This window comes from Marmota marmota, unplaced genomic scaffold (genome assembly GCF_001458135.2).
Source record: "Marmota marmota marmota unplaced genomic scaffold, marMar, whole genome shotgun sequence".
Lineage (NCBI taxonomy): Eukaryota > Metazoa > Chordata > Mammalia > Rodentia > Sciuridae > Marmota > Marmota marmota.
In genome coordinates this window covers 7,870,687-7,894,445 of record NW_025999960.1, presented here as the reverse complement: position 1 = coordinate 7,894,445, position 23,759 = coordinate 7,870,687, and the positions used below count along the sequence as shown (strand labels likewise).

Sequence of the window (23,759 nt, the reverse complement as noted above, 5' to 3'; positions counted from 1 at the left end):
GCACCAAAAAAAAAAAAAACCCAAAAAAAACAGCTGATATAAATGCTGAGAAATACTGTAATTGCTGTTGAAGAAGTGAGTGACTTCAAATAAGTTATTTTATAAATCAGGTAATTTTCATTTCATTGCATTCAACAACGTTGGTAAGTCCCAAAGGTAGATGTTGAAAATAGATCTCTATTAGATTTTTTACATGATCCAAAAGAGTTCAAATAATTGAATGGCATTGTTATATTCAACTCTTACTCCCACCCACAAGTTACCATCTATAAAAATTAAAAGACAAAACAGAATTAATAATAAACCTTGTCTCATTTTGTCAATAAGTAACATTCTTCCAAAGGTGGAGAATTAATTAAAATTTCAAAAGCCCATCTGTCACATTAAGCAATAGATTGCCAATAAAGTTTTACTTCTTTTGTCCCTAGCAACTTTCTGGAATTTGAAATTCAGTTATGCAGTTTTAGTCAATTGCACATTAATAAAAATTTTATCAATAACCCACTTTAGAAAAAAAATAATACTTAGACCCTTACGTACAAGTGTAGGAAATTGAAAAAAAACTAAATGATAAACATTCACAACTAAAAACATGATCAGGGGACTGGGGTCGTGGCTCAGCGGTAGAGTGTTCGCTTAACATGTCCGAGGCCCTGGGTTCAATCCTCAATACCACATAAAAATAAAGAAAGAAAGGTATTGTGTCCAACTAAAATATTAAAAAATTATCAGATAATAAATTGAATACTTTTAAGTATGCAATATATAACAATAGGATGAAATTCCATCAAATGGAAATGAGTTAAGAAAGAGAAATGCATAAAAATTTTAAAGTTCCATAAGAGCCATTTTCAATATTTTTAAATGACTAATAATAAGCATTAAAGCTCAATATTATTCAGACTCTAGTGGATAAATTTAAGAGTGAGACAACAGATTTATTTTAAAATGTCAAAATTTACAATATGCTGAAAATTACATCTTCTGCAAATATTTAAATTTATGATGAATACTTACGTTAGTTTATAAGTACATGAGAGGATATATAATTTTACAAATTTGGGGGACAGTGCTTATAGGAAACATTTCAAAACTACAAGTCTAGGCCATCATTATTTCTCCCCAAGGTTTCTGCAATACCCCCTTAGTATTCTTCCAGCTTTTCAGCCATACCCCATTCAAAAATGTTTCCCAATTGCAGCTCTAGTGATATTTCCTAAAGGAAAAAAATCCAATTATGTTCCTCTTCTACTTAATGCAATCAATGGCTTCTCATTCCCTTTCACTGTGCACCTCTCTCACGACACCTTGCCACTGCTGCCCTTCACCAGCACTCTAGGAAAGGAACCACAGGACTTCCCAGGCTCCTGCCTCTGGGCCCTTTGTCAGGCTTTCTGTTCTGACTCCTCAGGGCTTCTCCCTCCTCTTCCCCTCCTTCTACCATCTGCCCTCTGATCAGCTCCCAGTCATCACTCAGGTCCCAATTCTGAAATCAGTTCCTTTAGAAAATGTTCTTGGCCCTCCAATTTGGAGTCAGAAATTGCCTCCATGTGTTGTCATAGCACATAACTTCTGATTTAGAATCAAAAATTTTAATGGGAGCCAAAAACTTTCACTTGACTCCTCAAATCTTCCAATTTTAAATGGTTAGATGTTTGCAAGATAATCTCTTTTTTTCCTTCTTATTTCTGCAGCTAATTTCTAACTCAGAGACATACAGACTTAAGATGTAGAGACTTGAGGTAATTCACAATTTCAAAAAACAATACCAAATAGAAATTTAGAAATAAGAGAAGATGAAATCTTCAAAGCTAAATATGAGAAGATAAGAACAACAAATTAAAGCCCTATGTTCTGGATTGAACAAATCTTTGTCCTTCACTATTCAAAATAAATTACATTTCTACAAATGCCTTTTCGTGCTCATTTAAATTAGCTCCCACTTACTCTTATCGCACAAGAAAATTTATACTTCTGCAATTTCCTTCTCAGCATATATGACAAGATGAATTACATATTTAAAAATAGTTACCTATTTAATTATTTTCAGCCTGTGTCTTTACAACTAAATTGGACAATCCCTCAAAATAGGGACAGATCAGTGTGTCCATGTTCCTACCATTATACCCTGAGATTTAAGAGAGTACTTAGCATAGAGCAGGACCTCAATGTTGCATCGAAGAGTATTTTATTTAAATTTTAAAAAATAAGTCCTATTGATCTAGACTTCTGGAAAACAGAAGATATTTAGAGGAAACAAGAATATATTTGGAAAATTATTTTAATTTTGGAGGTACAGGAAAGCCTCATTTTGAGTCAGGTATAGACAAGGACATAATTTGATTACTAAAGCCTGTGGGCAGTGATCTGCATCCTATTGTATCATTTTTTAAATGTTGTTCCCAATAATTTGAAATAATCAGAACCATTTAAATGAAAATTAGAGGTGGATGGGGTTGGGAGAGGTAGTGGAGAGAGCAGGAAAGGGAGTTGAAGTTATTCCTTGTACCTTGTATCAATGCTTGCTGGAGTGTCCCAATGGACTCTACACTCTATGAAAGGAAGGAAGGAAGGAAGGAAGGAAGGAAGGAAGGAAGGAAGGAAGGAAGGAAGGCCCTGTGTGTCTCTTGTTTACCACTGAGCTCCAATGACTAGGACAGTCTCACACACAGTGGTTGTTCAGTAAATAAATGCTGAATAAATGAATGAAGCCAGACTACAGCAATAAAAGCATGAAAATAGTTTTCATGTCACAGATCCAAGTATGCCTTGGATTGAGCCTTCAACTGAGTTTTTCACTAACGATTACTATGTCTGCTAGACCAACTTCACAAGGACCTAGCACCATATACTATTCCACACTTCATTTTGTACACAAAAATGGAACCCTTTCTTGTATTTGAATTCCCTATGCTAAGGTCTTGCCCACCAATTGCAGCAGAATCCTTTGAGCATAATCCTTTGAGCATAATCCTTTTGCATCCTTTCTACCTCCACTTTCTTCTTACTCTTAGTCAAGTTATTCAAACATGTAAATTGATTCAATTCTGATTCTTCTCTGCTCAGGTCTTGTCATTCCTGGTAGCAAAACCTACATTAGATGAATCAAAGACAGAAAAGTTCAGCAAGAGATTCTAAAATCCAATTTCTTACATACTTTTTCCCAATAAGTAGGAAAAAAATATACTGAGATGCCATGGAATATTAAAAAAATTAAAGAAAAGGTTAATATGTTTAGGTTAATATGATAGAAAAAACACATTGAAATAATCTAGGCCATTACTGGAAAGCTTCAGTAGCTATTTAGCAAGATTACTAAAAATATAATAGATATTAAAATCCCTCACAAAGGAAAACCAATGAAGACTGTCTTCTAGGAGAAAACTGAATGACTTAAAAAAACAGATTTAAAAGATTGTGAAAATTAATAAAGGAAGATTTACTAGTGCTTTGGAAATTATAACAACAGAAATAATGAAATAGTCCTTGAAATATATAAAGTTTCCCCACCAAAGCAGAGAAAAATTTTTATCAGAGGTAGGGGAGAAGGGAATTCAAAGACATGTAATAGGTTCCAAAGGCATCAGGACTGAATATAAAAGCATGATATAAAAGTATCTCCTCAGTTTTGTGACACTATCTGTTCATCAATTTAATTTTAGGCTTTGAAAAAAAGTCATTGTGACATTAATTCTAGTAGCATCTTATTTTTCAAAATATTAAAATGGGGGAAAATGTGCCATTTTAGAATTGAGAGAACATGGTACTTAAAAAAAGGTCCATGTGATCCTTAAAATACTAATAAACATTTTGGATACATTGCTGGTATCTAGAAAATTTGATAAAAGCCTCACACCATGTACTAGAAAGGGCAGTGGTCCCAGATAGAGCTGTCTAAAACTAGAAATAAGCATTGCTCATCAATCTTGAAACAATTATGAAGCCAAGTTTCCTGAATCTGTTTCCTCATCTATAAAACAGTAAGAAAAATAGCTTTCATACCAACCTTAAGTACAGCTGAGTAATCATAAGGGGAATATAAATTATGCATAGCAATTTTGCAGATGTGATTTATTTATTTATTTTTAAATGAGCATATAATTCTCTAACAAAATAACCTCCAAAAAAACTAAGAATGGTTGAAAGACAGATGTCCTAGATGACTCCCAAAACATGGATGTCATCTTTATCAACTGCCTATTTAGTGAAGAATACCTACTCTCTTTTGAAATATGATTTAAAATATATACACATGTCCATACACATATGGGTGCACATGCAAGTATAATTTTTTTAAACTGGGGCTTTTATTCCCAGAGCACTGGGGGAAAAAAATAAAGCAAGGAGATGAAGAGGGAAAGAGAAAAAAGGATATGCAAACTAAAGAAAAAAAGTCATGCCTACTTCTAAGCTCTAATTTTTCACTAAAATGTGTTTTGATATTCCGAGCACATGGAAACTCTGTTAATAGGATTGACTAAGAGCCCAATCCAAAGATTCCCATTTCTGCCACAATTAGTCTTTTGGAAAGCTTTGGAAAATAACTTTGCATCAAATCAAAGATTCACTGCATAATAAATATGATCCCAATCAGAATCCCAACAGGAATATTTTCATTTTATGTCCTAGAGTCTGAAAGTTGTCTGGGTAAAAATAACTCCACTAAAGACAATTGGGTGGAAAAAAATTGCTGAGTTCCTTTTATGCAAACAGATAGTATTTTGAAACTCAAAATGAAAAGAATAAAATGAAATTCAACAATTCATACTTGGTTTAGATTTACTGCAGAAATAATACAAAAATGAGTAAAAGGCTTCATACACAACTTCCAACACAACAACAAAATAAAAATCATCTCAGGTCAACTGGTGTATACCTGAACCAATTATAATCTCATGGAGAGTTGAAGAACTCTACTTGTTCATCTAAAGATGGAGCTTACTCAAGGCTAGCTCATACTTTTTACTATATCACCAGATAATTGTTATTATATCAGATAAAATAAAGACAATAGAAGCTTCCAACTGGGCCTGTATCTTCTTTAGTCCCTCCCCCCTTTTTTTAAATACAAAGAATGACTAAGGAATAGATCTGACACTTTAACAATTCCATTTTGTTTTGTGACACAAAGGAATAGAGCTTTCAGTAACTTCTCAGTCCTTTTACCACAACTCCTTGTGGTTGGCCCTGCAGGACTTAAGTTGGGGTATATCTAAGATAAGAGTTTAAAAGTAGTGAATATACTCAGAATTCTGTCTGAAAAATGATGATAAAAATTAAAATTCCTGTCATGACTTTTGAAACTTCAAGCCGAATGTCTATAAGCTCATTGTCTTTAGAAAAATATGAAGTGAACAAAAATTTGTTCTAAGTTAATTTCATAATGAGCACAATGGATATGTTTTCAAGACATGTCCATGGAAGGAGGGGTCAGAAAATGAACAATTGTCCTGCACCTTTGTAAAAATATTCAACTTAAATTTAAATAGAACTAACTCAGCTAGCATCAATTATAATGCTAAAGACATAATCATTTAAAATGTATATATATATATATATGTGTGTGTGTATATATATATATATATATATATATACATATATACATATATATATGTAAACATATCCATATTTCTCATTGTAAAATAAACTTACAACCAATTTTTGTTCATTCCATATTTTCCTGGCAATTATCAGCTCATAGGCATTTGGCTTGCAGTTTCTTTCACCTTATCTCCCACACCACTTCTCTGTCTCTCTCCATTCATCTGTCCATCTATCTATCCATCCATGTCCATATCCATACACTAATATAGTATTCTGTATCTCACAGGGGAAAAAGTAGGCTCTTCCTAATTTAATCATGGTTCACCTTGATTAAATATGATGGTTTATAAATGGATGTAAAATATTTTAATAATTACAAATTACTATTAATTTTTAGCAATCACAATAAAAGTGTTTAAGAAAGTGTTAGCATTACATATTTAGGGAGACCCCATCTCTCCTTAGTAGAAATTCTTCAAATGGGTAGAGAATAAAGACCCTAACATAATGCCTAGCATCAGTTACCTTTATTTCTCCTAGTAAATTTGAATCACACTCCATTATTGGTATTTGTGGAATCAGAGGACAGATTGGATTGCACCACAATTGTGAGGCAATTTTTAAAGAACTATTGAAAGATTCACTATGATTTCAAATCTATATTATGCTTGTTTTAAAGTCTATCATTAATGCATTTTAAATATTCATTTGTGTTTTATTTTCCCTCCATGAACTACTTTACATATGTTTATCATATAAAAATCAACCATTTTAATCAAGAGTGTAGGGATTTTTTTAATGTTAAATGGACTCTTTTTTTATATCATATTTTATACATGTATTAATTATATGCAGTTTTTGAACATTTCATTTGTATTTGAAAAGCACTTTGATAACTGGTAAAATAAGATATGATTAATTTCCATTTTAATGATTAGTAACCTGAAGTTTAAAGAGATTAAGCCATTTGTTTAAAATCTCACAAGACTAAGTTTAGGTTACCTGATTCTTAGTCCAGTGTTGATGATACCACTACATTAATATTATTGAACTCAGCACTCAACCACGGGAACTATACATCCCCAACCCTATTTTGTAGTTATTTAGAGACAGGGTTTCACTTTTACTGAGGCTGGCTTTGAACTTGTGGTCCTCCTACCTCAGTCTCCCAAGCTGCTGGGATTACAGGCATGAGTCATTCCGTCCAGTTTATTGACATTTTTAAGTGTGCAAAGATGTTTTCTTTTGGTACTTTCAAACCTTAGTGACATGGGTCTATCACAAGTATACTAGCACATTGCATTCCTATTTTGTATTTGATTATTTTACTTGAAAAGACAATTCATGGAAAAAGAAGTGACTTTTTCCCTTTATAACCAGTTTCTATTCTCATTTTTAAAAAATGGATGCTCTATATTCTGTCTACACTTCAAAGCATTTATGTATAATTCAATACAGTACAACTCAACAAGAGTTTCATCTTTAAAACCAAAAGACTAAGAGTGGCTTTCTATTTGCCAGACAGGACACACATCCTTGAAAAAAATTTTAACAATTTAATCAGAAAATCCTCTTCAAAATATCCTTCCTTCGTTTCATTACATCTATTTCTCTTTTAGAAAGAACAGGATGTGGGCAGACTACACTTTATCATAAATTCCAAAATGGCATTTGAATTGCTTGACTTCTAATGAGGTGAGGGTGCTAACTCAAGAACCATTTACCTATTTCATTTTTCATTTTATATGCACTAAGACTTTCTAAAGTAAAGTGTGGCATCTTACATAGCCAATAAAGCTATTAAAACAATCTTAAGTTAGATACCAAAATCAAGTAACCTAGCCTATGGCCCATCACTGCATTGCCTACTATCTGAACAGAAAATTTTGTTATAGGAAACCTATCAGTTAAAAAAAAATGAGGAAAGAAAAGAAAGTTATCAATAATATAACTTTCATCTAATAAATCAGTATTTCTGACCATGTTAATCATTTTTCTTAACACTGAGCAGTGAAAAATTTTGACTTATACAAATGTAATTGAGGAAAATGGTAGTTTGAAAAAATTTAAAGGACTGTCAAGTGTATTTTTACATGCTGATTTTTATATTAGTTGTGTTGTCAAATCACACAGCCCTGATGTAGAAGCTCTGTGGATGTAGAAGCTTACTACATCAAATGTGCAGTTTAGAAGCCTAGAGGAACAAACTAATCCTTCAGGCTACAGATCTCTACTGAAGAATGCCTATGGCATTTCCAGAAAGATATATTTCTAATTGTTGCCTCTATTATAAAGTCACTTTTTAAAAAGCTTTTCTGTAAAGGTCTTGGAAAATAATAAACTCAATGCTCAGTTTACATTTTTATTTGTCACTAATAGGCAGCACAATATTTGAAAGAGACACAATTCAAAGAAAGAACACCCATTAGTGAATTTTTCCCCTCCCTCTTCCTCCAAATATATGTATAGAAAACAAAAGAAAAGGTTCCTCTGGTATCTGGTACAGTAGGTTGCCTATGAAGAATATTTAATTTTTACTCCACTAATATGCATTTTTGATGTTTCTTTATAACCTAAACTTGTGTACTCCATTCTTCCACCAATAATATGTGAAGGAGGTTATTTTTTTTGTAGTTTGTCTCATATGCAATTATGAAATGGTCTATTTACAGTAAATATTAAATTATATTAAAGTAACTAATCATATATGTAGCATACCCATGACAAAATCATCAGTTTCGAAATGAAATTGAAAGGCTGGGTATTACTAACACATTTTAAAATGCTTAATGAGTTACAACACTGATGTCACTTAAGTAAATATGCAAAACATATAACACAGTATCCAGCAGGAAATAAAAGATGAATAAATGTTGGTGTTCCCATTTCTCCCTGTGAGCAGTCTTCGGTCAGTCAATAAAGCACAGAATGTGATTTTATTGTGGAACAGGTGATAACATATATGGGAGATTAAAAATTAAATTCATTTTTTACTCTTCATTCCTCTTATTTACCTAATTGCTACCAGAGTGATCTGTATAATTTTTCTGTATTTAATATTTATTACTATCTACAATTTACTGTGTTACTTCCATGTGAGAAATGGAGACTTATGAAACTTGCATTTCAAGTTTCATATATTTGTTCTTATTTATTCCTAAAGTATAAGCCACTAAAATTTTGATTTCTAATAATATAACCAAAGCATTACCAGACAGTCAATTAACACATGACAATTCTTCTTTTAAAGAAGAATTAAATTTATATTGATGCTGAGCATGTCTTAATGGTGCCCACTTCCTAATCAATACTCATGATGATTTCTTCCAACATCTTCCTACTGTGATTAAAATCTAAGAAATCTAGTCAGGCGAGGGGATGCATGCCTATGATCCCAGAAGTTCTGGAGGCTGAGGCAGGAGAATCACAAGTTCAAAGCCAGCCTCAGCAAATTAGGGAGGTCCTGAGCAACTAGGCAAGTCATAAAATATAATAGGGATGGGATACAGTTCAGTAAAGAAATGATATTCTTTCACTGAAGCTTTTTTTCTTAACAAATGTCTCTTGAAATAGATAATTTAGAGGAGCAAAAGAAATTCATTAAAGAAAAATTTCCTTTAAACTCTGAAAGTAACTACTTGAAGAACCTCAAAGCTGAATCAAGAATTCTATGATTAAGGAAAAAATTATTATAATTTTTACATCATTTTATTTTTAAGTATATATGCTTTTAAACTTATTTTTTTATTCCGCAGGTATGTCTAAGTGGTAGGCTTGGTCATCAGAAATTTAATTTCCACATGTAAAATGAAAGAATAGTCCCAATTTTTAATATTATTTCTTTCAAATCTAAGATTTCATTTTATTCCCGATAGAGTGCTAGAGAGGCAGATTCTAAAAAATCTGACTCCTGGATTACCAAAAATTTTTTTGTTGTTGTTACTGCAAGAATCAAACTTAAGTTCAATTTAAATTAAAGGAGGGCTTCACCTAAAGTGAAGGTGAGGGCCACACCTTGGCCTTTACATCTTGAAATACGCCTCCCCCACCAGTGAACTTAGGTGAGGGCTCATCCACAGTAGGATGAGGCCAAGGCTCAGAGGTGAGGCTCATCCAACTGCAGTAGAGAACACAGAAAGACATAACCATATTTGTGGGTTTCTTGCATTGCAAATCTTCAAAACAATTATTGTGCCAAATAATTTTCTTTTATTCTATTAAAATGATTAAAATATGGCATTTATTTAAAAATCAACAATATCTGGCATTCATGCTCTCCTACAAAGGTCTCATCCAAATATATCTATGTAAACATTGAGCCATGTTCTTTCTCTTCCATCAGAGTATTCTGGCATCAATAACCCCTTTTCTCAATAATTTTATCATTAACCTAACCCAGAGGCACATGTGTGTATTATGAGCTATTCTGGAGGCTGAGGCAGGAGCACAACTTCCAAGTCCACCTTGGCAACTCAGCAAGACCCTGCCTCCAAATAGAATAAAAAGGTCTGGGGATTTAGCTCAGTGGTAGAGCACTTGCCTTACATTTGGTAAGCCCTGGGTTTAATTACCAGGACCCAAACAAATAAACAAATAAATACAATTATCTATCTACCTATCTATATGTATATACTATTTCTACTTATATATACATATATATTTATTTATTATTGCTACTTAGTTCTATTCCTATCCATAAATATTGAACATGGTCAATAAATTCTAAAAAATGTACTATTTCAAAAAGGTTTTGAGAACATGATACAAGCCCAGACCCATTCAAACACATTTTTTTGGCCTAGATCTCCCCTTATGTTGCAGGTCATATATTTCTAAACACTCTTTATCATACAATTTTTCCTTTACAAGGAGGTCACAGTCTGGAATATATTCACTGGTTTTATGAATACTTTCTTTCTATTGCTGCTCCCCAGTTGTAATTCATTTCACTAAGCTATTATGAGCTAATTACATGAGTCAAGAAGAACTTCTTATCAGCATATTAAGAACAAATATTTACCAACTATATACAAAATAACAAGCAACATAATAAATGCTGGAGATCCAGAGATAAGTAAAACAATATGGAGACTAAAATGTGATAAATATAATTTAAAGTAATTTAAAATATTTTAATTAATTTATCCCTAACATTCATCAACTTTTATGTAAGACAAAATTTCTTTCTTATTAAAATAAGTATGGTGACTTTGTTGGATGAATATCTTTTTAAATTTTAAGCCAAATGTTTTTACATTAATTTTCAAATCAATATGTCAATAAAAAGTGTATACTCATTCCAATCACCTGAACTATTTATAAAATAATCTTTGTTTAAAAAAATCACAAAATATATTCACTGATGGGGAAGGAGTGCTACAAGATATAATGATATTTAAACCTCAGTTCAGCCAAAGCATAGTGAGGTGGGTCTTCATTAAGATTGAAGCCTACTAATACTGTTGACATAGCATTCAAGTCCTAAAGGTGTATTTAGGTCCAACTTCATTCTTATCTATTCTTCCAAAACTGTGTTTACAACCTTCAATCATGTGACACTATCTCCTTCCAATAAATTCCTCTTATCTATCTAGATTTTTGTCAGTGAACAAAGAATACACTATTATAGGATTTCTATTACATTTGGTAAGTGTGTTTAAAAATAATAAGTCCCTGGTACGGTTTGTGTATGAGGTGTTGCCCAACAGCTGCTGTGCTATGCAAGTATAATGCAGAGGTGAAAGAATTAGATTGTGAGAGCTATAACCAAATCTGTCCGTCTTAGTTTGAATGTGCTAAATTGGTAGTTACTGTAGGCAGATGGAACATGATTGGAAGATATTGGTCACTGAGGGCATATCATAGAAGTGTGCATCTTCCCTATAGCCCCTTCCCCTGTTTCCTCTCTCTGAGCCGGGAGGCTCACCTGAATGGGGCAGTGCTCCTCCACCATGCCCTTCCATCATGCCCTTCTGCCTCACCTTTGGCCCAGAGCAATGAACTCAGCCCACCAGGGACTAAACCTATGGAACCGTGAGCCAAGGTAAACTTTCCCTCCTTTAAATTGTTCTTTTTGGGTATTATGGGCACAGCAATAGAAAGCTGACTAACACAGTCCATAAATATTTATAAATTTGATGGTGTGATTTAAAAAATTCTTAGACTTCATTTTGACAATATTAATTCATATGTTCATTTATTTAGTATGCACTTATTGAACATCTATGTTCAAGACACTATAATAGACACCAGAAATTCAATGACAAAGCTGAAGTGATGCTCATATAGAAGACTTCCATTATTAATATAATTTTTTACCTGAATTAGAAATGGTAAGAAAAAATGTCTAAAAATATTTCCTCAGAAAAAGACATTTAAAATTATTCTTATCAGCAATAAACATTTTAGAGAAAAAATAATAAACTAATTAATATGAATGTATTGAAAACTTACTCTCCATCAAGCTATTCAAAGATATTTCAGTTGTGTACACACATCAGATACTTTGTAAAGTGGATGCGTTTTCTCAAATGGCATTTTGTTTCTTATCCACCAGTCAAATTTTCCACACTTAAGCAAAATGACCTATCTTTTGAAACTTAGATTGTTTATGGATGGTTTATTTGTTAAATCATGCTTGACATTCTCCTAATTAAAAACATCAATAAAAATTAATTTGCAACTTTACATTGGTTCCACTAAATCAGTTTTAGTTAAAATGAGAGGAGATGAACAAACCAAAGAGTACAAGGGGCCCAAATATCATTGAATATATAACTGCATTGACATTTGAAAATTTCTGCAAGGTGTCAAGAAAATTTAGCAAATTATGGGGATATGGAAAGGAACATTAATCTCCTAATCCTGAACCAAAAATTTCAGTAACAGTGTCACTTCCAGATCTTTCACCACGGTTAGAGTGCAAAGCTCACTTCTGAAGAGCAGATTGAGTATGCATTTATGCATGATTTCAACGCCAAATACATTATTTGTTTCTGTTCAAGGTGTGTTCATTATATGCACATCTCTTTTTAGTGTAATCTTCTAGGTTTACAGTTGACACTATTGAACAACACCAATGAATAAGCCATTATACAAATATCTTAAAACTACCTATCCTGTGATTGACTCATTTAGGAAATTTCTTCTCTAATTTTGAATAGCACCAATTTACATTCACTTAGTGTACCTGGCGTACATTCTTACAAGAACTATCTTTGTCTAGCTAGTGAACTTTATGTTTGCCCTGCTTTGTTTATCAATAGACTGCTTTGTCTACGGCAATAGGGACTATTCTCTTTATACAGCCATTACACAGTGAAGGAACTAAATACATACTTTCTGAATTAATAATTAGTGTGGTCCCTAACTTCAATAGAATAAAAATTAGGGGGAATGATATACACATATATCACATGTATATAATATTAGTACATCTATGAAATTATACCTTGTTATCTGGCAGAGAGGAGGGGGCCACACATGCATGTGCTACTAGACTATAAACGTTCATATGTTATTCAGCTTTTATTATCCAAAGTCTAGTATGGTGCCTGGCATATGTGTAAGATTTGCCATAGTAGGGTTTGCCATAGATGGTTCATTAGCTTAAGGAGTTTGCTCCAGCTATTTTATATATGTTAGTTCTAAGTTTATATAAAGGTCATATAGTTATTATGAAACTCAATCAGAATGGCTATATTAAGTCAAGCCCATCCTATAAATATTACTGTGCATGACATTTTTTATATCAATCCATAGTGACAGCTGTCATTATATGGGCTTAACTATATTACACAGTTAAATAAGACTTTTTTTAAGTAAAAAGAATTGCTTAAGTAAATGGTGACCTAGGGGTAAGTGTGAAGGCAGAAGAGACCAAATGGCTTGTAACCATCTTCTTTATGTCACCTGGGGTGCTGATATTACCACTTTTAATAGCCCAAGATAATGTAAGGCATCTTTATAATAAGGTTATATTCAGATTTCCCATAGTCTGAAATTCACTTTTCATAAATTACCATTCTTATTTTATTTCAGTTTCATTTTATTTTCATTATCTTTTTATTCCACTTGCATTTTATTTCCATAGTATTTTTTAAACAAGGTATTTCAACAAAGCCAGGATCAGACTCAAATTATTGGAAACACAAAGATAGGAAATAAAATAAGTTTTATGCTCATAATAATTTTACAAAATAAATTCCTTTAGCTATAAGTATCTTAGAATTTTGTACTAAAATCTCGCCTCTGTAGCTCTTTGTTCATCTTCATTCTGCAGCACTTTTTAAAAGAATGTAGTAAAAGTTGATTTACAAGGCTCAAGTAAAGGGGAAAAAAAACTGTATTTGTTTTCTCTTCTTCTTTCCTATTTGTTCTGGAACTCCATGCCCTCATGCTTACCTATTTCCTTTACTACTGGTCCCTCGACTTCACCTCTTGGCTGCCTACCCACCCAGTTCTTCAGTGTCTTCTCCTGCTTGTCACCCAGCGTCCTTCCTTGCCAACTAATATATCATCTTCCATCTGTTTAAATTCCCATGTTCTTTCTGGCACAGCTCCGCCTCCAGCTTCCCTCTCAGCCACCTACCTTGCTGCCCTTCCATCTGCTAGCATGACTAGTATCTTTTCTAACCCATTCCTGGTCTAAATCATTGCCAATTTTGTACTGAGGCTTATCAAAAGTGTATTTCTTAAAGGGATAACAACTTACATAATCTCAGCGTAGAAAGGAAAAGTAAAAGGCATGAAGACCAAGCACATGTTTAATGTTTGAGTTCTTTCACATCTTAAAGTCAGCTTTCTTCAGTAATGGTGTTTTGAGAGATGGAGGACACCACAGGATGATACAGCTCATGTCTTTTGGTATGAATTCTTCAGAGGCTTATGTTTTTGCATGGTTCAGTTCTTGTTACTTTTGTAGTTAATTGCACTTTGTACATTGCTCCAAAGCTTTGCATTCACGGATTAGTAGTAACCTTTTCATGGATACCACATTCTCAAGAAAGTTCAATTTAATTTTGCAGAATTAATGTAGCAGAAATACCTTTCAATTAGGATGTGTGTTATAGTTGCCTACCGGACAACAAAGACATTATGTAAACAACACTAGCATTTGGAAATTACAGTTTCAAAATTTGGGTTGACAAGTAGTAGAAAGTGTTTTCCCTCAGCATTGATGTAATTGCTTAACACACTAGAGGCTTGCTTTCATGTACTTGATATGACAAACTATAAGTTAGGTTGTATCAGGAATTTTTTCTCTTTCTTTTTGTTCTTTTTCTTTTCTTTTCTTTTTCTATTTTGAGGATTGAATTTAGGGTGTTTTACCACTGAACCACAACCTGAGCCCATTTATTTATTTATTTATTATTTTGAGACAGGATCTACCTGAAATGCTGAGGCTGCCTTTGAACTTGTAAAGCTCTTGTCTCAGTTCCCCCATTAGCTGGATTTCAGGAAAATATTTAAAACTCTTGATCTATGTATCTTATAAGACTGAAAATTTCTAATTGGCCATTCATATTTCTGGAGGATATGTCCTCTATCAATCACAATTTAGAAAATATTTTAGTTTATGTTTACAGAAGGTTCACTCAGAAATTACCCTTAAATTCAAAATAACAGTTCAATAAAAGGCTGTTTTTTAAATAAAGACTTTTAAATAAAGAAATAATTAACTTTATTATATATTTATCATATATATATATATATATATATATATATATATATATGATGAGAGAGAGAGAAANAAGAAATAATTAACTTTATTATATATTTATCATATATATATATATATATATATATATATATATATATATGATGAGAGAGAGAGAAAAAAATAGATCTATGTTAATTTGTATTAAGACTAAAAAGAGGGCTGGGGTGCAATTCAGTGGAGAGCACTTGCCTACCATGCAGAAGGCCTTGGATTTAATCCCCAACACCACAGAAAGAAAAAAAAAAGATTAATTTTTTTTTTCATTTTTGTTTTAATACAGGTTTTATTATTCAGGTCTGATAAAGACAACAGCTCTGATGACTACTGCCACTGAAAAGATAGCTTGTTATGCTTAAGAGAAAGGGCACACCATACCATGGGGAACCATATGAAGATACACAGAGGCCATTTAGGAGGTACATGGAGAGTGGACATGATGTGATTTTCAGAGGAAAGAACAGGGAAGACAGGTAAGTGCTTAATATTGTCTATTTGGGATTATTCCAGAGGACCCTGGAATATAGAATTTAGTTATCTGGAACTTATCTTGGAGTGACTAGGACAAGTGGATAGCAGCCCAAAATATGAGAGCCCAGAAAGAAGGTGGATTGTAGATTTGTAGCCAGAGATTGGCTGCTTTGCAATTGATTAGTGAGCTCAGGTGGAAGTTGTTTACCAACTCTGGTTATTGGTTAACCATGGGAAAGGCAACCTCTCTAGATCATCAAAGTTAAAGCATCAGAATGCAGAATAATTAATTTAGGATTAATAATCATTTTTTGAAAAAGTTTAGCATGATCTGATGCAGGTTCAGAAATTTCTCTAGTATTAAATATTTCCAGGGATGTTAAATAATGTCTGTGAGTGTCCAATACCTGTAAAGGCAAGTTTTAGCATGCTATTTTGATAGTTCAGATCTTAATAGCCTGGCCCTACTTTGTTTATTCTTCACAGCAACCTTCCAAACCCTTTGTTTCAGTCCTGACATTACAATATACAGTATTACTATTTCCCTTCATGTTTTTATAATTTTTTTCTTTCCAGATTCATAATTTAGACTATGGATCCTCATTTCTGCTATGACTGTTACCAAATATTTTGACTGACTCTTTCATGTTGCACCTACTTTTCCCTTTGTTTTTGCCTTATACTTTCCCAGAGTAAGCACAGGCTTATCATTCTTTTCCATCTAAAGAATCAAAGGACCTAGTGATAGGAGAGTGGGAACATAAGGTTAAGGGAATCATTCTATAAACTGGGCCAACTGTGCTAAGACCTGGGCAAAGGATAGGTAGCTGATGTCAAAGAAAAGGAAATTAGTAGATAGCAAGTCCCCATCAACCAGTTGCTAACAGCCTCCAGGGGAGGGGAAGGACTACACTTTCCAACACAAGCAATCATCTCCTGGATGGCTCTCTTACTGTCTTACTGCCCTTGGTCACATAAACCTGAGAAGAAAAGAAACCTAAAGTTTATAAAGGGGCAAGACACCCCCACTTCCACAGGCACAAGCTGTGGATCCCCTCCTCTCTGGAGAAGTTTATTTGTCTCTCTTTTTCATTTTCTTTCTCTCTCTCTCTCTCTCCCTCCCTCCCTCCCTCTCACCCTCTCCCTCTCTTAAATAAACTTTATTTTCTGCTCTTGCCTTGGCATTTTTGGGTGTTTAATCTTCAACACCAGGAGAACTAGGACCCTTACCCTGATTTTCAAGACTGGTATTATGCTGACCCCCATATGCTTTCTTTTTTAAAAAGCAATTTACCTGCAGCTCTTCCTGGCTTAAGTCAACAGGATATGTTACATTCCTCAGCAAACAACCTGTTAGCTATATGAGAAATGAAGGCCGAAAATGCCACTAAAAAGGAAGACAAGTTACCCAGATGGAATGGGCTCTGGTGGGAGTCTTTTGTGACCTTACACAGACCAGATCCAAGAACTCAGAGTGATAACAATCAAATCTATAAGAACAAATTCCAATTAGAACTTGTAACATGGGTGAAAGAGATGGAGAGTTATTGTGCACAGTGGGGACTAAATAGTCTGATGTCAACCTGCTGTCAGTCAAAAGTCAAGATGTAAACCTGGATGATATTCTCTGAAAACTTCCCTTGGATATCCAATAAAACCAAAGGGTAGGAGGAATATGTCATCCTTCTTCCCTCTGAGAGGACCCATTCTCTCCCTAGAGAGTGTACCCTTTCCCTTTTCCTATATCTTCATTAAACTCATGCCTGCTATTCTGAGCTACATATCTGAAATCTTTCTGATCTGATCACAAGAACTGGGGTGAAAAGAGGGCCTCCATGGCTGTCTCAGCTCAGCAGCATGGTTCATGCCCTATAATACTAGCAAAACTACAAAAAAGGATCATATCAAATGCTTCCTTATTGCATTGAGTTATCTTTTTGAGAGGAAAGTTATTGAGAAACAATAGAAAATGGGGTGAAAGGTGTATTTCAACTGAGAGGGAATAAATTAGTAAAATATGCATGAACCTCTATTGAAGGGACAGACCCCGCAGAATCAACTCCTGAGTTTATCTAGAAGAGGTTCATAAACTACTCAGGAGATATTTTAGGCAGTACTAACTTTATCATTTTCTCCAATGGGAGAGAAAAGATGAAATCTTTTGATTATCACTTTTTGTTATAAATTCATACTTGAAAATTTTTCTGTGAATTTTACAAAGCTTAGAAATCATCAGGACTGTTTGGCAAAGAATCAAATGGGAGATTTCCTTATCATGCAAAAAAAAAAAAAAGCTCTAACTTAATTTGTATATGTGTTTTAAGTTTGGAAAAACAGACATATTATCTCATTACAAATACTTGAAGTCTCTGAACCTGCCATAAGTCATCTATAACTTTCTCACAATCTTAGTTAAATGACTATATACATATAAAAATATGTGTGTATGCATGTATAAAACTGTGCATATGTAGTTCTCTACATAGATTTATTGTAAGTACTGATAGCCCTTATCTATATCAGTACTTATTCCCTATGAGAAAATTTATTGTTTACCATTTTAAAATTTTCTTGTCAACTGATTTCTCAGTGTGCTAGATTACCTCTAAAATTAATTTTAAAGTAAATGATACCATTTACTAGTAAACCAAGGTTTTTAGAATTCTTACACATTGATTTTAAGAAATATTAATGTCTATCAACAATGAATTATGTACATTTTTGTTTCAAAATTCTTATATTTGGTGATTTTCCCTCTTTCCTTTTATTCTATCTTTTTAGAACATCTTCAGACTCTTTTTCCAATTATATCTAATATGATCTACCTTACCATAACAATTACAAACTCAGCTCATTTTGGTGCTTCACCTCATATATATTAAGGTTGATGCTCACAAATTATTAATTTCATGTTAGGCTCTCCCAAGATAGAGTCTACAGAAATTAATAATAACTACTTGAAAAGTGGGAACTGAGGCTATCTCATTCCATTTTTCTATTACATGATTCAGAAATTATTCTTTTTCTGGCCTTCATGTATTTTGAATGAGATGGATTAAGGTCTTGGATTAACACCTGAAATAAGACAGAGAGGTTTAGGTTAAGTTCAAGTGCAGCACTCCCTGGAACCCTGTGTGCACCATTTCCCATGCTCCTGCATTAATTTCTGTTGCTGTGATCTCGTCATTCACCCAAAGTCACCTCATCCAGATCCAACAAGTAGCACTGCCATTACACTCATTACTCAGAATTTATGTGTCACTAAGGCAATAAATATCCTCAAGCCTCTGCCCCCTCCATTCTTTCTCACTTCCCTTTAGATTCCCTTTTGCCAGCTGATAATGGGCCACCTCAGCCAGGAGGCATCTGGGCAGAACTGAGCAAGTGACTCAGCATCAGGAGACCTGGAAGAAATAAAGGCAGCTACTTTTTGCTTTCCCTCCCTAAAGAAAAACTCCATGTGGGAGTTTCCTCATCTACCTGAACTAGATTAGCTTTGAAGATTTAAACGCTGTAGACATGGCTGGAGTTCTCTGCCACACCAACAGGCAGTTGACAGGAAACCCAACTGATGGAGTAACACCGTGGCAGAATTGAAATGCACTGTGAAATGCTTGCGAAGTCGTTTTCCTGTGCTCTTGTTATCCCTGCTCTGTATATCTTTCTTTGTTTTTAAGTAAAAGGTTGCTTATTTTATAAGACATAACTGGCTTTATTTATTATTGGTTATTGATAGATCTAACAAAACATTTTTAAAACAGTATCAATAAAAACATTTAAGAAGTAGAATGACATGCATAGTATGTGCTGTGCTATATAAATTATATATCATATGTATTAATATATGTGCTTGCTAATAATGTAATAATATAAATTTACTGTTGAAAAGCCTCCCTAAAATTTTTTTGCTACATCTACAGTCTCTTTAAAATTATTTGTTAAAGCTATTTTCTCATGTTAAAGAAATATTCAGGAATTCTTAGGCTGAACATTATTTGTCTACCTATTATTTGCCATGATATTTAAGCAACCAGCTTTAATTCACAGAGACCTCTGACCAATATAGCAGTATAGTATATTTTCAGGTCTCTAGGGTTTTTGCAAATTTCACTTGGCTCTTATTTCATGAGTCCTGCAATTGTATAAGCTTAATTTTGAAAACACCAAGAGAAATACAAATCTCTCTCTTTCTCTTTCTCTGTCTCTGTCTCTCTCTTTGTAATTTCACAATATGCCATTCATCCATTCCTTTTGGAGTAAGTCCTTGACGGGAGGAAAAAAAAATAAAATAAAATAACAACTATTATAGGTAAAAGCCAAACTGTTCTGTTTCAGACAACAAGGTCTTCCCTCAAGGACACTCTAGTCCAAATTGTTTTAATTCCATCTGCTCAATTTGTATGCAACACAATATTTGAGTGTGAGTACCTCAGTGCTTTCCTCTACTTGTGGGAAAAGGATTGAGCATTTTTTGGTTTCTATCATCATCATTATCTAGAACGAGAAAATGTTGATGTTAAAGAAATAATCTGAGCCAAAGCAATGCCACAGCCCTGCTAAAACTTCTCCACCAGGAGGGAATTTTCACTTATTGATTCAGCTCACTCTCAGGGCTGCCCCTCCCCAATTTGCAGACACACACACATCTGGGCTCAGGTACATTCTTGAAAAGCTTTGAATGCAAAATAAAACACCCAATAAAGCCAAACATAAATTAAAGTCACCTCTCAATTAACATAACAATTGATAGCCCTGCCACTGCTTTAAGATCCTGAGGTCTGAGTCTACCTTACTGTTACCACGGCATCACCATCATCCCAACTCAGCACATTCTAGTTTACAATTATCTAAACTAGAGAAAAATCCTGGACTTACCTCATACGTTGAATTATCTGCCGTTCTGGGTATTATATCTATAGCAAATTTTCCATTTGAATAAACGCAGCGACAGTTAAACCACAATACGCCTCTCTCCTGCAGCAGAAGGCAAGTTGAAAGGACTTCAAGCTGTGACCTCAGAGGCAGGCACAGCCGCTCCCATCCTTCAGCCAACCTTCTGGGGAGAACAGGTTAGATGACTGCAAAGCTGGCTCTCTACATAGCAATACTTTCAAATAAAGCCTCTGTGCTGTGAGCTGGGGGTTTTACATCTTCCAAATTCGGCTGGCCCGAGTCAATGCTGCTTCTATGCCTGAAAATATTAAGCATTTTACTGCAGTCACTTAATGCAAGAAACTATCTGAGGCGACTTCACAAACCCTGTCATTCTGTTTGGAGACTAAAGAATGAGCACAGAATGAGCACGGCATGCATAATTCATGCATTAAAATCTTCAGTGCACTTCCTGTAGCCGCTGTTCTATCCAGTAATGGGCTATTGATCACCTCATCGCTAAGACAATCGGAGCTCCGTGATTGGTTTATTTCCACAAATAAAATTACAACCTAAATCACTAGCAGAAGATTCCAACCCTGCAGCAGCCACTCGGGTAAAACATTCACATAGACAAGATGACATTTGCATACTGCAGAATGTTCAAACTGGACTCTCTTGGGCAGAAATGCTACAGCATCTGTTTTTTTTTTTTTTTTTCCTATTCAAAAGACATACTTACTGCAGGTTTAGACTGGATATTCTACATTTTCGTTAAGATATACAGAGTTGTTGTTTTTTCCTACCACTTCTGCAGCATCAGCAAGGCTCAATGAAAATTAAGAAAAAATAAATAAAAGGGAGAGTAATATATGGCTACAAAAATAGATTTTTTAAAAAAAATCTGGACTCATTTTAATAACATTTCTTAGAATAAATTAATTTTAAAATAACTATTTTTTATTTTAATAACGTAGGAAGAGTTTTTCTAAAAATTATCATACTGAGTATATGTGACCACAAATATTAACTATTTTGGATCATAAACTCCTTTACTGTGGGTGTGTCAGTAGTTCTGAGATCTCTTTTTCTAGAACTTAAGCTTGTAAAAACACAGCGCTGTTTTTAGTATCCCCCAAAAGGATGCTTCAAGACAAAATGCGCATTTTTGATATAATATTCACTGGGAGAAAACACAGGTAGCTCTTCAGAATGTCATAGCAGTATTTATAAAAATACTATAGTGGGAAACCCACACGAAACAGAAAATGCATATATGTATGAGGAAGCTTGTCTACTCCTCAGTGTTTTGGAAATAGAACTAATTAAGTCTTATTTTTTCACCCACAAAGTACTGAACATATTGTTATTAAGGTCACTGAGTTGCCTAAAGTCTTGTCTTTCTAAAGCTCTATTCACATGTGCGCGCACACACACACACACACACACACGCACACACAAATTCATATTTCTATGTCATCACATTTGACCACGTGTAAAAGCAGAGTAAAATCTTCAAGCTCATGTTTTGAGGTTAGAAAAAGGAAGAACCATTGGAAGATAGCTGAGGTTTCCCATCTGACATTTATATTGTAGGGAGCAATTCCCCTTTGGAGAAGGTAGGATCATATTGGTTTTCAGTCAATAAATCTACAGTTGATACCAGCCCTGGAGGGTAGTAGAGGTGCTGAAGACAGAGAGACAACCAAAGAAACACGCCTTTCTCAAGAGACAACCAGGGAAATATGCTCTACTCATGTAAAGTACAATCCCTGCTTAACTGATAAAGATTAGGTCACAATATTCTAAATGGCAGTCTGAGAAATTAATCTTCTAATTACTTGGTCTTTAATATATTGCATTTTCTTATTGTTGTGTTCTGCCCTGGGTAGCTTCTATTTTTATATTTACATATTGCCAATAACCTAATAAATTTCAAGTAAACATAATAAACCTTATTTTATAATATTAATCTCTTTCTCTGAGTAGTATTCTTTGTTAGTTAAATAGGATATTAAAACGTTTCATATATTTTTTAAATTATAGAAGTTCTATTGAACATCAATAGAAGTAACTTTATATGAAGAGAATACCTCATTTAAAATAGTAGAAATTTTAAAATTTTAAAATATATTGATCATAAGGATAGAAAATCTAAAATTACTGATACAGCCTCCAGTAATTACAAATGTAAGCATTAGAAGTTCAAGTTCCCCGAAATGACATGTCTAATAGTGCATAACCAGGTGACTGAAGAGCATTAATTTAGTCTCTCTGCAGTGAATGGGAGAGAAACCAGCATTTTTTTCTCACTTAAAAATATCCATAGTCCATGTATAAAATGAAGACTGAAAATTTGCATTTGCTAATTGTCTAAAAATGGGGTGAGAGATGAACACACACACATATATACACAATCAACCTAGACCAAGTAAACATTAAGAGACAGCAAAACAGGAGAAGGATATATGGAAAAACAATAAATATGGTAAATCCCAAAGAAATCAGAAAAGAGAGGTGGTAAGTAAGACTTGAATGAAAATGACTGGGGAAAATAGTACTTCCAGATAAGACAAAGCCCAAGGATATAATAAAGAGCCAATTTCCATTTTCCAGAACCTGGCTATGACTGAAAAAACACTTAACCGATCTTTTCAAAAGGATAAAAAACAGAGATGGCCACTTGGAACAAATTTGATCTCTTTGAAGATTAAGAGACTTTCCAATATTTCAAATTTATAATGCATGAAAAATACAGAGTGAACTCTATATTGAGAATAGGGTCAATAAAGTAAATCAAAATTTTGGAATAAATCAAAGCACATTTAGTTTGTTCAATCTGTGACACTTATTAAGATATATAATTAGACAGCCTGAATAATATCATTTGGAAAAAATGCATAATTTGTCTCCAATATAAGAAAATAAATAATGTCATGAGAAGTTAGGAAAAGAATTCAGTTCAAAATTCTTAACAACTCTGAGCTCAAGGGGATAAATGTCTTTGGAGGCAATTACATTGCTTTGTTACATAGAAGACATTCTTCCTACTTTTCTATGTCCTACAAATATCATAGTTACCCACTAGTTGTAACCCATTCATTTATTTAAAATATATTTATTATGACTTGCAAGAAATTCTGCTAGCTTGAAA

At 33.7% G+C, this 23,759-nt stretch overlaps 1 protein-coding gene across 10 annotated transcripts in view; it reads right to left on the bottom strand.

The window, feature by feature from the left end:
* Window positions 1-23,759, bottom strand: part of Cntn1 (contactin 1) — a 333,868-nt gene that overhangs the window by 194,578 nt on the left and 115,531 nt on the right. For 3 of the 10 annotated variants that reach the window (XM_015493230.2, XM_048802550.1, XM_015493231.2), the window contains exon 1: window positions 20,609-20,842. The exons of the other annotated variants lie outside the window; for them this stretch is intronic. The gene's annotated coding sequence lies outside the window, so the exon portion shown is untranslated. Of the gene's footprint in view, window positions 1-20,608; window positions 20,843-23,759 lie in introns of those variants that run through there. 10 annotated transcript variants of the gene reach the window in all.